A 6,452-nucleotide genomic window follows, 5' to 3' on the forward strand; every position below is an offset into this window, starting at 1 on the left:
TGGAATACACAATTAAAATAAATAAATAAATAAAAAAAACTGCATTGTGGGAAAGGTGGGAAAGGTAATGTTCACCACCGTTAGCTTGGTATTTGTCTTTACTTTACGCTCTCCAAGCTGGGACTGACTTCTTTGGCACTGACATTACATGTTATTAACACTATTTATAATGCATTATATTAACAATTTATAATGTATAATAAACATGGCTATAAATAGTAATTCAGTGTAATTTTTTTTATAAATATTTATAACCATGTTTACAATGCCTTATGAATACATTATAACATGTTATAAATGTGTTTATAGATGCTTACAAAGGTGACATTCATAGAAAGTGTTACCAAAAACATTACATTTTTATATTATATATTTCTGCTTTTGCTGATCAGCTCCTCATATGTAAATATCATCTGTTCTGATTAGCTGCGCTAATTCATAAAACAGTTCTGGCTGAAATGCTCCTTATAAATTCAGCATGAAAGGGCGGGGCTAAATTGCTATAGGCTGCGAATATATAGATGAGTTGTTTTTTGTGACATCACATTTTACACATCACAGCTTTAGTTTCCATATCGTCGCTGTAGAAAAACATCTATCTCTGTTTTTCTGCATCATTTGAGCTCAACAGCTGTCCGTTACATTGTGTGAAAACTTTATGATGATTGGACCAATAGAATCACTCCAAAATAATAGAATAAAAACTCTTTCCATTAACTTACATTGAAAGTAAATAAGGTTTTTGCCTTCTCCTGTTAAGTCGCTATTTTTTAGATACTTGTTTTTCGTTGGACAGCGACGATATATGAGCTGTGTCCCAATTCATGGGCTGCGTTCTTCGGAGGCTGCATTTGAAGGCCGTTTGCATCACAGCGGCGCGACTAGGCCGTCCTATTTCGAAGTCTCCTTCATATGCAGCCAAGAAATGTGTCCTTCTTTTCCATGGCAATAAAGGATCCAATGGGTGGATCCTTCACCAGCCAACACATCCCGAGGTTCATTGCGTGCCGGCGAGGAATCGAGAACGTGGTGGCGTCAGCAGAGGAGCGAATGGCGGCTGAGGAGACACTTTAAATTTAAATGTAAGTATCGGGTTTAAACTGTGTCGAAAAGCAAACGATACAAATGTTAAAAAAGCCAATGTGGTCTGAAGCTAAACTTACGCTGACCTTTCATTTTGTTTTAGGGAGCAAAGAGACGACAGTAAGCAGCATCTCCAGCTCTAATAAATGGAAAAATGAATCAACTAAAATCAAAGTTTCTCCATCTTTAAAGAACTTTAAAAGCGTTTCGTGACGCAGCGGTAAGGGCAGGAACAGCGGTGCTGTGACGTAAACAGGAAATGTGCCGTAGAGCAGACCCTCTCATTTGGGTACAGCCTTCGTGGGACACGCCTTCGTAGACCACATCCTTCGAAGGATGCAGCCCCTAAATTAGGACACAGCCCTAGACTGTATGGACTGGGAGTAAAACTATATATTTACAATGCTTACATTACGTTACTTTGAACACACAGTTTTCCACTGTACTCTTGGTTCTAATGGGCTGAAGTGAGGTGTCTCACTGAGTCTAGCACAGAGTTACTCACAGTTACAGTTTATTGAGTTACTGTGAGAAACTGTGATGCTAACACTTAAACCAAATGCCACACAGTGTTGGCATAATACATTGACATCCTGGGGTTAAACAGACTGACCTCAAATCACAACTGATATTAGAAATGTGTAACGACAGGCTTGATTAAATCTGTCTGCTCAGTTTGTCTCCCTTTATAAAGTAGTCTGAATAGCCACTGCAGCGATGAAGCCCTCTTTAGCGAATTGAAGGCCGAAGTGTTGAAATATTTTGAAATTACTAACAAGCATTTTTAAATAGGTCCATTCATTTTTAAAGCTTATTTTTTTCCATGATTCTTCACACATCTGTCTTCACAAACATCCAGCGTTGCACAACAGGTCATTTCTGGCCAAACAACTGTAAACACGTCTTAAAAATCTAATTTGATCAAACATACCAACTCTAAATTCCATCATAGCACCAGGATCTAAGAAACAACTGGTAATGTTCCAGTATTACATTATATATGTTTTTACATAATTTTAATTAATGGGTGAATTATTATAGACTTTCTAATCTGTTTTGTATTGTAATCGGTTGATTAATGTTTGATTGATGGTGTAGGCAATGCATGTCTGTCATAACAAAACCTCCCTGAAATGGCAACTTTATAGAGTACATGTATATATGTTTATATACACTATATGGACAAAAGTATTGGGACATTACAGGAGCTTTTATGAATCCCATTCTAAATCCATAGACATTAATGTGGAGTTGGTCCCCCTTTGCTGCTATAACAGCTTCCACTCTTCTGGGAAGCTTCTACAAGATGTTGGAGAGCGTCTGTGGGAATTTTTGTCCATTCATCCAGAAGAGTATTAGTGAGGTCAGACGCTGATGTTGGATGAGAGGGCCTGGCTCACAATCTCATTTTGGACAATCACAATTGTCCAGAACGTCTTGGTGCTGGAGCATTATTTCCCTTCACTGGAACTAAGGGTTCTAGACCAACCCCTGAAAAACAGCCCCATATCATCATCCCTCCTCCACCAAACTTTACAGCTGGCACAGTGCAGTCAGGCAGGTAACGTTCTCCTGGCATTCGCCAAACCCAGACTCGTCCATCAGACTGACAGACAGAGCAGTGTGATTCATCACTACATAGAATACGTCTCCAAGTCAAATCAAATTTATTTGTATAGCGCTTTTTACAACTGATGTTGTCACAAAGCAGCTTCACAGAAATCCGTTTAGGACAAAGTTTTAACATGAAATGTAAATCCTCCAGGTGAGCGAGCCAGGGGCGACAGAGGCAAGGAAAAACTCCCTCAGAGCTGAGGAAGAAACCTTGGGAGGAACCAAGGCTCACATGGGGGGACCCATCCTCCTCTGGTCAAACTACCTACAAAATTATTATACTACTAATATTAATAGTAGTAGTAGTAGTAATAGTTAGGAGTCCACTAGTGTCGGGTGGGCAGCTAGTCCAAGGCAGGTGGCGGTGACTAGGGCGTGGGCAACTGGTCTGAAGCGGGTAGCAGGAGAGCTTGACAGACAATCGTCCATCAGTGTCCGGCCGGACAGGTGGGCAGTCGTTTACTCAGAAAAAAGGTAGGGAGATGGAGTTAGTTTTAGTTCTGTATGGGTGTTTGTATAATAATATGTAAAACATTTCCAGAGTGTGGCTAACGACTCAGGCAGATCTGACTATAACAGCTTAACTAAAAGGAGAGAACCAAAAGGGCACACAGACACAGGAGCACCCTGAAACAATTTGGCATCCCTTCGCTCAACCGTCCACAAACCTGAGTGATCGCTTCTCGGCTGAGCTGGTGTTGCTCCTCGACGCTTCCATTTCACTACAATAGCACTTACAGTCATCTGGGGCAGATCTAGCAGGACAGAAATTTCACAAACTGACTCGTGGCAGAGGCGGCATCCTATGACAGTGACATGTTTGAGGTCGCTGAGCTCATCAGTACGACCCTCTACTGCCAGTGTTTGTCTATGGAGACTGCAAGGCTGTGTGCTTAATTTCATCCACCTGCTAGTAGTGAGTTTGGCTGAAACACCTGGACTCAATAATTAACAGGTGTGTCCCAATACTTTCATCTATATAGACAAAAGTATATATATATATATATATATATATATATATATATTATATATATATATATATATATATATATATATATATATATCCCTGTAGCTGTTGATTTAAATGGCCCAAATCCCAAACTTTTGATTACGATTGTATATAACTGTACAAGAACTGCGATTTCTGAAAAACCTGAAGATGCTCCGCCACTTCCAGTAAGCGTGATTCTTCAGGTGAGTATTTGTGTGCTCGGCGGAGTGAGCAGTAAGCAGACGTCACTCGAGTGTGAGTTCCTGAGTGTGTGTTCCTGACAGACCCAATAACAGCCCATCTACACACTTCCTCACGAGCCATTTCCTCCACGTAAGACACGTCGCCTCAACCACCCAATTTACCCTTCGGTCGCGCGCCAATTACAGCCAGGCAGCCGACGACAGAAAGAGAGACGAGCAGGACGTGCTGATTGGCTGGCTAACACTTCACTTCACACACAGTGATGGGGCAGGAGGGTGTGTGCACATGCATGAGTGTGTGTGTGAGTGCAGGAACCCTGAAAAGTTCTGTTGTTCTGATGTTTGACCCTAGAACATACGTTATATGTCCAAAAGTTTGTAGACTCTTCTGAAATGAAAGGTATTAATAAGGATTGTTTCTCAATTTGCTGCAGTAACAGCCTCCCCTCTTCTGGGAAGACTTTACACTAGATGTTGGAACATTGCTGTGAGGATTTGATTGAGCATTAGTGAGGTCAGGTACTAATGTTGGATGGTCAGTTCTGGATCACTCCAACTCATCCCACAGGTATTGGGTGGAGCTCAGAGAACACAGTTCCACTGCTCCACAGCCCAATGCTGGGGGGCTTTATACCCCTCTAGTCCACGCTTTGCTTTGGGCATGGAGACCTTAGGCTCATGTGTGTCTGCTCCAGATCGTCCCATTCGATTTGTCAATGCTTTTCTATGGAAATCGTACAAGATGCAATTAAATTTGAGTGTCAGCAATGTGTTGCTGAATTCACTTTTTAGAAGGGCTGTCTGGACACTTTTGCATATGTAGTGTGGCATGACAGAAAACCTTTGTAGAGAATATTATTATTATTATTATTATTATTATTATTATTATTATATTATCTCTGCTACTGTAACATCACTTTCTGCAGTCTGCGCAGACTGAGTGGGAGTTCATATATATATATAATATATATATATATGTTTTAACAACTTAGCTTGTATATGTGAACCATATCAAGGGCGTCTGATTTTTGTCTAAGAGGGCCAAAGTGCAATGTCTGTGGTGGGCTGAGGGCCAAAAGGACAATATACAATTATATAAGGTGGGTATGTTTAAAATTGAGTTTTAAAAAAATGTGTTTTACAACATAACTTTATTACTAAAACATGTCAACATACAAGTTTGAAAACAAAATAAGGATTTCATAATTATATAGTACAGAAATATTGTTATTGCCGCAACAAAACCTTGTACTTTCAAAACCTTGTTGTAATTTTGATTTTTTTTTTTTCCCCCACAACTTAAGTAGATGTAAGTATCTAATTTGGAATACATTATAAATATACTACTGAATGTACTGATACACCTCATTGCTCCTTCTTGTGTTACACTGCGACTAAAATGCACTTTATTTTTATTTATTTAGATTTAGATTTATATATAACCAATGTTGAAATACACCATTTGGGCCTACAAGTATTTTGTTGTGCTTTTTGTAACGCTCTGCTTTCTGGTTGTTCCAGCCAAAACCTTAACAAGCTTCAGTTAGTCCAGAACGCTGCAGCCAGAGTTCTCAGCAAAACCAGGAAATTCGACCACATTAGCCCAATTTTGTGTACCTTACATTGGTTGCCAGTTAAATTCCGCATTGAGTACAAAATTCTTCTACTGACATATAAAGCTCTGAATGGCCTTGATCCTCAGTACCTCAGTGACCTTATTTCCTATTATCAACCGACACGCCCACTTAGATCACAAGGTGCTGCTCATTATTAGTACCCAGAATTAATAAAGTTACGTCAGGGGGAGGAGCCTTCTCATACAAAACCCCCCAGCTTTGGAATAGCCCACCAGTCTGTGTTCGGGACTCAGACACAGCCGGTATCTTTAAGTCTAGGCTAAAAACTTACCTGTTTAGTCGAGCCTTTGGTTGATTTGCTTTCCTAACTATGTTCCTCTTACCCCCCCCCCTTTTCCTGAGCGGCTGTCTGTCCTCAGATGGTCTGACGTGACTGATGCGGCCGGCGCACTGCACAGTGGTGTTAAACTGTATCCACTTATACTGTTTTGTGTCTGTGCTGTTATCCGGTGTCGACCAGAGGAGGATGGGTTCCCCTTTTGAGTCTGGTTCCTCTCGAGGTTTCTTCCTCCTGTTGAGGGAGTTTTTCCTTGCCACTGTCGCCAAGGCTTGCTCACTGGGGGGACCCGGATTCTCTGTAAAGCTGCTTTGTGACAACATCTGTTGTAAAAGGCGCTATATAAATAAATTTGACTTGACTTGACTTGACTTAAGTGAACAACTTCAGTTAGATTTAAGGATGTCATTTGTAGACAAAGGAATGCAAGTTCATGATATTTAAATATAATTTTAATATGTTAAGAAATACATTTATCTAAGTGTACTACCTCACAGCGTATGAGCAAAGTGTAACTTAAAATGGGTTTCTTTAACATATGTAATATAGATTCTTTTCAAATTTAAAAGAATACTTTTTGTATTCTCTATAATCAGGTATATGATTGATGTAAGCTTCTTGTTAAGAAAAGGCAAGTAAAAGGTAGT

The sequence above is a fragment of the Colossoma macropomum genome, unplaced genomic scaffold (genome assembly GCF_904425465.1).
Source record: "Colossoma macropomum unplaced genomic scaffold, Colossoma_macropomum, whole genome shotgun sequence".
Classification (NCBI taxonomy): Eukaryota; Metazoa; Chordata; class Actinopteri; order Characiformes; family Serrasalmidae; genus Colossoma; species Colossoma macropomum.